Source organism: Cherax quadricarinatus, chromosome 44 (genome assembly GCF_038502225.1).
Source record: "Cherax quadricarinatus isolate ZL_2023a chromosome 44, ASM3850222v1, whole genome shotgun sequence".
Taxonomy (NCBI): domain Eukaryota; kingdom Metazoa; phylum Arthropoda; class Malacostraca; order Decapoda; family Parastacidae; genus Cherax; species Cherax quadricarinatus.
Window position 1 is genome coordinate 31618460 of NC_091335.1, and position 9495 is coordinate 31627954.

The following is a 9495-nucleotide window of genomic DNA, read 5'->3' on the forward strand; positions in this document are numbered from 1 at the left end:
AGACCAGTGCCCACGAAATTACCAACACACGCCATCTCATTTGAGGCCTCATGATCACTACCCCATACAACTGCCTCCTACTGCTTTCAAGAAAAGTGCTCAGAAGAGGTGTTTTGTTTGTGGACATACCACAAAATGCCCACAAACATGCAGAGACACTCGTTTTATGTGTGAGGAGTGTCGAGTACCACTCTGCATATACCCACGTTTCAAAGAGTTCCACAAGCTGCAGCAGTTCTAGGAAAGTGTTCTGCCAACTTTGTGCCTCAGTATCTTGGTAAGTACTGATGGCAAAAAAATTTTTTTAGGCTTAAAACACTCGGTAAAATAATCCTAACATTTTTTTTTTTCGAATATTTTGCAACATAGAATGACAGTTTCAGAAAGGGGCCTGTGACAGTCAAAGGGTTAATTAAATGTTATAGAATATTATGTGTGAATGAGTTGGCCTGGTATGGTAGCCCAGCTGACTACCATACATACCACACTTGATTTCTTACAATAAATACTACTTGTCTCACCATAGATTATGACTATGAATATTTTAAGGCAAGTAATGAGTGTATTTTATGTATTTATGTGTATTTTATGTATTTATTTATTGTTTTTTAATTCCTAGCTCTATTGCTAACTTAATATATGTTAGTGTGAATTTGTTATCTAGTATTTATATGCATTTATAAGTGGAAAAAAGGGGTATTCCACTTTACGGCGATTTCTGCTTTACGGCAGTAGCCTGGAACCTAACCTGCCATATAAGTGGGGCCCTACTGTATACTCCAGCATGTCTAAAACATTGCTGGGCCCTATAAATACTTTGTATATATTTCTAGACAATAGTATGTGGCCAAGGTAGGTGAAAATGTTCACCTGTCACTGTGTTTGTGACTATTTGATTACTATTTCGGTACCTAATATTAGTGTCAGAACAAAGATTGGCTATAAAATCACAAGAACTACTATATATTGTAATTATCAGACAAAAATTATATAAATTAAAAAAAAAATAGGCATATCAGGAACACTTCTGCATGCAGCAGGATTCCGTGTTGCCATCAGGTGAGCATCTAGCGCCGACTTTACAGCTTCATATCTCGGTAAGTACTGACCCTAAATTTTTTTGTCATACTACGCACAGAAAATTGCCCTCGTTATTTAAAAAAAAAAAAATTAAAACTATTCAGAGTGCTAGCATTGAAAACGTAGATCTACGTTTGGTCAGTTAGTGAGTTAAAATCACTATTTGGCATCATTATGAAGTAGGAGGAGCTACACCAACTGAGGGAGTAGTTAAAAGCATCTCTCACTAATTGAAGATGCATGTTCTGAGGTGCAGTAATGTCATGTATTTATGCTTTTTTAGACAATTTCATTAACCCTTTAGCTGTCCAAATGTAGATCTACGTTCTCTCACCCAGCGCTCCGAATATTTTGAATTTTTTTTTTTTTTTTTTTTAAGTGAAGAGGACATTTTTTACATAAAGTAATGTAAAAAAAAATTCTAGAGTCAGTACTTACGGAGATATAAGGCCGCAAAGTTAGCTCTTGTCGCTTACCTGAGGGCAAGATGAAGAGCTGCCGCTTGCAGATGTATTGCCGATACACCTTTTATTCTCATTTTTTTTTTTAATTTGTATAATTTTAATGTTCTGATAATGAAAATTTGTAGTAGTTCTTGTGATTTCATAGTTAATCTTTGTTCTGACACTAATATTAGGTGCTGCAATAGTGTTCAAATAGTCACAAACACACTGACAGGTGAACATTTTCACCTACCTTGGTCACATACTATTGTCTAGAAATATATACATAGTATTTATAGGTCCCAGCAATGTTTTGGCTACATGGGAGTATATAATAATAATAAATAATAATAAAAATAATAATAATAAGTTCCCTTGAAGCTTCATGTAAGAGTGTGTCACTTGCCTTATCTTATCTTTCCACTCCACTGCTGACAAGGGTGACATTTGATGAGCGTTGTCTTATCATATCACTCCACTAATGACAGTGGTGACATTTGATGAGCCTTCACTTTATTTGTTTTCACTGCTACACATAAACATGTCTGTCTAGCTCTGTATCTATCTGTCTAGCTTTCTGTCTGTCTAGCTCTCTGACTATCTGTCTAGCTCTCTGTCTACCTCTCTGTCTGTCTGTGTTTACCTGGAGTGCATTCCGGGGATCAACGTCCCCGTGGCCCGGTCCACGACCAGGCCTCCCGGTGGATCAGGGCCTGATCAACGAGGCTGTTACTGCTGGCTGCACGTAATCCAACGTACGAACCACAGCCCGGCTGATCCGGCACCGTCTTTAGGTATCTGTCCAGCTCCCTCTTGAAGACAACCAGGGGTCTTCCCGTAATGCCCCTTATTGCTGGTGGGAGGCTGTTGAACAGTCTTGGGCCCCGGACACTTATTATATTTTCTCTTAGTGTACCAGTGACGCCCCTACTTTTCACTGGGGGTATGTTGCATCGCCTGCCAAGTCTTTTGCTTTTGTATGGAGTGATTGCTGTGTGCATATTAGGGACCAGTCCCTCCAGAATCTTCCAGGTGTAGATTATGATATATCTCTCTTGCCTGTGCTCTAATGAGTACAAGTCAAGTGCTTCCAGGTGCTCCCAGTAATTAAGGCGTTTGATGGAACTTATATGCGCAGTAAAGGTTCTCTGTACATTCTCTAGCTCTTCAATTTCACCTGCCTTGAATGGGGATGTTAATGTACAGCAGTATTCCAGCCTAGAAAGAATAAGTGATTTAAAAAGGATCACCATTGGCTTAGCATCTCTTGTCTTGAATGTTCTCATTATCCATCCTTTCAGTTTCCTAGCAGATGTGATAGTGGCATTGTTGTGATCCTTGAAGGTGAGATCCTCTGACATTGCCACTCCCAGGTCTCTCACATTACTTTTCCTTTCTATTGTGTGATTGGAGTTTGTAGTATACTCAGTTCTAGTTATTATTTCCTCCAGTTTTCCATAATGGAGTAGTTGGAATTTGTCTTCATTGAACATCATATTGTTCTCTGTTGCCCATTGGAAAACTTGGTTTATATCTTCTTGGAGGTTAACAGTGTCCTCAATGGATGACACTCTCATGCAGATCCTAGTATCGTCTGCAAAAGATGATACAGTGCTGTGGTTTACATCTCTGTCTATGTCTGATATGAGAATAAGGAACAGGATAGGTGTGAGTACTGTGCCTTGTGGAACAGAGCTCTTCACTATGGCAGCATCTGATTTAACTCTGTTTACCACTATTCTTTGTGTGCGATTGGTTAGAAAGTTGAAGATCCATCTGCCTACTTTGCCGGTTATCCCTTTAGCACGCATTTTGTGTGCTATTACACTATGGTCGCACTTGTCAAAGGCTTTTGCAAAGTCTGTGTGTCTGTCATTCTGTCTGCCTGTTTGTTTTTCTGTCTGCTTGTCTCTTGTCTCAGAGAGTTGCTCATAAACCAGCTGGTATTACACACAATCACTGTCTACAAGCACAGTACAGCACTTTGTCTGGATTTTTTGGGTTATCCTAGATAATTTACACTATGTATAATTGTATTTACATATGTGTTCCTGTGAGATAGAGACAGAGATAGATACAGACAGACAGATGGAGATAGAGCCAGCCAGCCAGCCGCCGGCTGGCAGGATGACACTTTCCTCTTAAGAGGGGAGTGTTAATACGACATGACATCAGTGAATCCTTGGTGTTTGGTCTAGCTGGCACTCAGTGCAACTGGTGCTCCCACAAGGTACTAAGTGGCCCCAAATTTTTTTTAATACTGCGCACACCGAGTGTTAAGACCTATTCTGTGCTGACCAGGCATCTTAGGTCAATCGTAGATCTACGTTTGGAGTGCTAGCAGTAAGAACGTAGATATATGTTTGGACAGTTAAGGGGTTAACCTTTTAGCTGTCCAAATGTGGATCTACATTTTCACTGCTAATGCTCTGATTAGTTTGATTTTTTTTTTAAAGAAGGAGGGCTGTGTGTAATAAGATAAAAAAAAAAAAAGTAGGGTCAGTACTTATTGAAATATAAGGCAATCAAGTTGGCACTGGATGTTCATGTGACAGCAACATGGAGTCTTGATGCTTGCAGAAATGTTGCTGATATACATTTTTTCTCGTTTTTTTTAACTGACATAATTCTTATATTCTGATAATTACAAGACTGAGAGCAGGATTGCAGGTGAGCAAGGAGGCTTTAGAATGAGTTATGGATGTGTAGACCAAGTGTTGTCACTGAAGCATGTAAGTGAACAGTATTTAGATAAAGGTAGGGAAGTTTTTGTTACATTTATGGATTTAGAAAAGGAATATGATAGGGTGAATAGGGGAGGAATATGGCAGATGTTGCAAGTGCATGGTATAGGTAGTAAGTTACTTAATGCTGTAGAGTGTTTATGAGGACAGTGAGGCTCAGGTTAGGGTGTGTAGGAGAGAGGGAGATTACTTTCCAGTACAAGTAGGTCTTAGACAAGGATGTGTAATGTCACCATGGTTGTTTAACATATTTATATATGAGGTTGTAAAAGAAGTAAATCCTAGGGTGTTGGGGAGAGATGTGTGATTAAACTATGGGGAATCAGATACAAAGCACATCTGCAGAGCACATCAACAAAATAATAGCAGCAGCATATGGGTGCCTGGCAAACCCAAAAATAGAATTTTGGCATCTAAGAAGTCATTCACGACACTTTACACCACGTACATTAGGCCCATATTGGAGTATGCAGCACCAGTATGGAACTCACGCTTTGTCAGATACTTGAAGAAATTAGAGAAAGTGCAAAGGTTTCCAACAAGACTAGTCCCAGAGCTAAGGGGTATGTCCTATGAAGAGAGGTTAAGGGAACTCAACTTGTCAAAACTGGAGGACAGGATGGATGGGGGAAGGGGGTTATGATAACAACATATAAAATATGTACTGAGAGGAATTGACAAGGTGGATAGGGACGATGTTACAGGAACAAGGGGGGACAACTGGAAGTTGAAAACTCATGAGAGTCACAGAGATATTAGGAAGTACTTCTTCAGCTTTAGAGTTGTCAGGAAGTGAAACAATCTGGAGAGTGAAGTAGTGGAGGCAGGAGCCGTACATAGTTTTAAGAAAAGGTACAATAAGGTTCTTGGAGTAGGGAAAGAATGGGCCTAGTAGCCATCAGTGAAGAGGTGAGGTAAGGATTTAGGACCTGACCCCTGCAGCCACAAATAGGTGAGCACATGCAAGCTGTGTGTGCATGCACACGTGTACATGTATGTATGTACATATATATAAAGAAAGTTTACTCATTACTTTGTCAGGGTGCCAAACTCAGAGGAGGAGGTTACAAGATTGCAACACTTTACTATAAAGAATGTCCCTCCAGAAAAATCAAGGGTGTTTTATCAGGAAGTTCCCTGGAAGAAGATGACAAGGCCCTTCTCTTGTCTGTATTCTGTAAGGGTGAGTATATACAATATTTTTTTCTTATTTTAAAATAAAGCACTGAATAAGGCATTCCTGCCCATGATAGGTAATTTCCACAAGATAATAGGTAATTCCTACAAGATAATAGGTAATTCCTACAAGAATTATATTTTGTCATATGCTCAGTTATATATGAATATGATATTTTATTTCTTACCTGACAGCAAAATTAATGTCAGCTTGCCTCATGTGGCATCCTAATTTATATTTTCAGTTTCATAGTAATTTTCTGCCTTAATTCTGTGAAGCATTACTTTTTTCTTAGTCCATAAATAATTATGAATGATTCCTGAGGTAGAAGGAATTAATAAATGTCAGTAATTTGTCTTAATTTTAAATTGGCTGGTGAATTTATAGTGAACACAATAGTAAAAAAAAAAAAAGCCAGTGCTAGGTTTTTTAAAATTCCTGTATAGACTGGACCAGTTCCTGCCAGCTCAGGCTCTCAAGACCCTGTGTCTGGCTCTTACATAATTTCATGTAGATTTTTCATGTTCATGGTATGTACTCTGCTCTAAGAAAAAAAAACTGAAAACCAAATTTCAAATTGCCCAGAATAAGATGTTGGGATCCATCCTGGACCTGGGTCCAAGAGCCTGGCCCATGGCCAGGTTCCAAGAGTAGTGAAACTCTTGATACTCTTTAAAGGTAAGAGAACATACAGGCCAGGGTGAATATCATAAATTGGAAATGCTTAATGTGGCATACAGAATAAGACAGCTGAAACTCAATCATGTATACAAGATGGCGAATATAATCCATCTGTAAATTTTGTCCAGGTTAGGAACCAGAGCCAGTATGGTACTGGAAATAGCAAATAATATTTTGTAGTATCCACAGTTGGTGGCCAGGTCTCAAACGCCTTACATTACACAGTACTGAAACAGTGCAATGGGTTACCTAACCCTTAAACGGTCCAAACAAATCGACGTTCAAATCCGTACTGCTCCAAAAGTAGATCTGCCTTTTTTTTTTTACATATTTTCAAAAATAACAAAAAAACAAATGTAGATAAAAGTTTTTTTTACACATTTTTAAATGTAAAACAAGAAAGAAGATCTACATTTTTTTACATACTTTCAAATGTTGAAAAAACGTATATATACGTTTGGACCGTTTAAGGGTTAATCATGTCAAAGCTAGTTTTAGTATAAACTAGTTCAGGAAGACAGCTCAGGAATACCTGGTGAAGAAATTTCAGAAGAGGAGGAAAGTGACCTCTTGTTTTCCTAATATTCATTTAACAGTTATAGTCAAACTTTTTTTTTTTTTTCATTTTAATACTCTTGTAATTTATTTTAATGTAATTGATTTACTCGGTTATTTTGTTTTATTTTTACTAATTATAATTGATATTTAATGTCGAGTTATCCTAGGTAATTTACACTCATGTTTATATATAAGACAGTTTTAATTACCTAATCTTGTGTAATAAACCTGAATAAACTTAATTATTTATGTATGTTACAGTGATGAAATCTTCAAAGAATAATGAACAAGAAAGAGAAAAGCAAGAACTTTCAACTAAGGTAAAATAATGTAAGTCAAGTCTTACTATGATCATTATTATTATTGTTATTATACATTTTATTATTCCTTTCATTGATTTTATTATCATCATTGACTTTATTATATGATTATCATTTCATTCATACAAAAAGGGCTAAACCCATAGGTGTGATACAGCATTTACAGAACATTTAGAAAACAGATTTACCCAGAGGAGAGGGAGGGTAGCTCCAATACTTTGGATCAAAAGCCCTTTAGTAAGGAGAATAATTGCTCCATGACAGTGGAAAGTTGTTATACTTATTACACTGTACTCTTGAAACTATGAACCTACACCGTCACATCTTCCCGGAACAGATGAGGAAAACCTGAAACAAATTCAAGTGGGACATAAAATAATAGAAGCTGCCTCCAAAAATATATATATACAACCTGTGTGCAGGTTAAATAAAAACAGAAAAATATGAAGAAAAATATATATTTTTTTAATGTTGGTGTTATTGCCAGTTTCATTTTTTTTTTATTTTACAAAAGTGTACTGAAGAAGGCAGTGATTTCATGCATTGGACAGGGAGGTGTAAGAACTTTTAGGAGTGAGGAATAGCCAGATGTGAGTGGGGAAGGTATGAGAGGTAGTGAACAAAATGAAAATGAATAAAGCAGCTGGAACTAATGAAATCAATACAGAAATGTTGAAAGCAGGTGGGGATATAGTTTTGGAGTGGTTGATGCTTTTACAGTGGACCCTCGACCAATGATGGCATCGTATAACATTAAATCCGACTAGCGATACATTTTAACAAAAATTTTGTTTGCCTCGACTAGCGTTAAAAAACTCAACCAACGCAATTTGTTCCGTTTGAGACGCATCCACTTGTGGCCTGAGCGCTCCTCACTTGTCCTCTGGGTGCCAGTGTTTACAAGCCAGCCAGCCACCACGGTCCCATCCAAACATACAATCGGAACATTTCATATTATCACAGCGTTTTTAGCGATTGCACCTGAAGAGAAGTTGCAGAGATTGGTGGATGAATTTGGTAGGGTGTGCAAAAGAAGAAAATTAAAGGTGAATACAGGAAAGAGTAAGGTTATGAGGATAACAAAAAGATTAGGTGATGAAAGATTGAATATCAGATTGGAGGGAGAGAGTATGGAGGAGGTGAACGTATTCAGATATTTGGGAGTGGACGTGTCAGCGGATGGGTCTATGAAAGATGAGGTGAATCATAGAATTGATGAGGGAAAAAGAGTGAGTGGTGCACTTAGGAGTCTGTGGAGACAAAGAACTTTGTCCTTGGAGGCAAAGAGGGGAATGTATGAGAGTATAGTTTTACCAACGCTCTTATATGGGTGTGAAGCGTGGGTGATGAATGTTGCAGCGAGGAGAAGGCTGGAGGCAGTGGAGATGTCATGTCTGAGGGCAATGTGTGGTGTGAATATAATGCAGAGAATTCGTAGTTTGGAAGTTAGGAGGAGGTGCGGGATTACCAAAACTGTTGTCCAGAGGGCTGAGGAAGGGTTGTTGAGGTGGTTCGGACATGTAGAGAGAATGGAGCGAAACAGAATGACTTCAAGAGTGTATCAGTCTGTAGTGGAAGGAAGGCGGGGTAGGGGTCGGCCTAGGAAGGGTTGGAGGGAGGGGGTAAAGGAGGTTTTGTGTGCGAGGGGCTTGGACTTCCAGCAGGCATGCGTGAGCGTGTTTGATAGGAGTGAATGGAGACAAATGGTTTTTAATACTTGACGTGCTGTTGGAGTGTGAGCAAAGTAACATTTATGAAGGGATTCAGGGAAACCGGCAGGCCGGACTTGAGTCCTGGAGATGGGAAGTACAGTGCCTGCACTCTGAAGGAGGGGTGTTAATGTTGCAGTTTAAAAACTGTAGTGTAAAGCACCCTTCTGGCAAGACAGTGATGGAGTGAATGATGGTGAAAGTTTTTCTTTTTCGGGCCACCCTGCCTTGGTGGGAATCGGCCGGTGTGATAATAATAATAACCTGCAAAATAAGTCACCATGGGCCCCAAGAAAGCTTCTAGTGCCAACCCTACAGCAAAAAGGGTGAGAATTACTATGGATATGAAGAAAGAGATCATTGCTAAGTATGAAAGTGGAGTGCGTGTCTCAGAGCTGGCCAGGTTGTACACAAAACCCCAATCAACCATCGCTACTATTGTGGCAAAGAAAATGGCAATCAAGGAAGCTGTTCTTGCCAAAGGTGCAACTATGTTTTCGAAACTGAGATCGCAAGCGATAGAAGATGTTGAGAGACGGCTACTGCAAGCCGTGTTGGCAACCTGTACACTGACAATGTTGTGAAACACTTTAGGAATGTCATAAAGGAACGGGAGGTACAGGCATCTATGGACAGATATGTTGTGCGACAGAAGTCCAGTGACTCTCAAGCTGGTCCTAGTGGCATTAAAAGAAGAAGGGAAGTAACCCTGGAAAAGGACTTGACACCTCAAGCCCTAATGGAAGGGGATTCCCCTTCTAAACACTAACACCATCCACACTC

The 9495-nt window shown here is 39.0% G+C and overlaps 1 long non-coding RNA gene across 1 annotated transcript; it reads left to right on the top strand.

Moving 5' to 3' along the window:
- Nucleotides 1-3884: 3884 nt before the first annotated feature.
- On the top strand, nt 3885-7073 carry LOC138853979 (uncharacterized). The gene is made up of 2 exons (XR_011393160.1): nt 3885-5450; nt 6945-7073. It is a non-coding gene; the product is annotated as an uncharacterized lncRNA (long non-coding RNA).
- Nucleotides 7074-9495: the final 2422 nt, after the last annotated feature.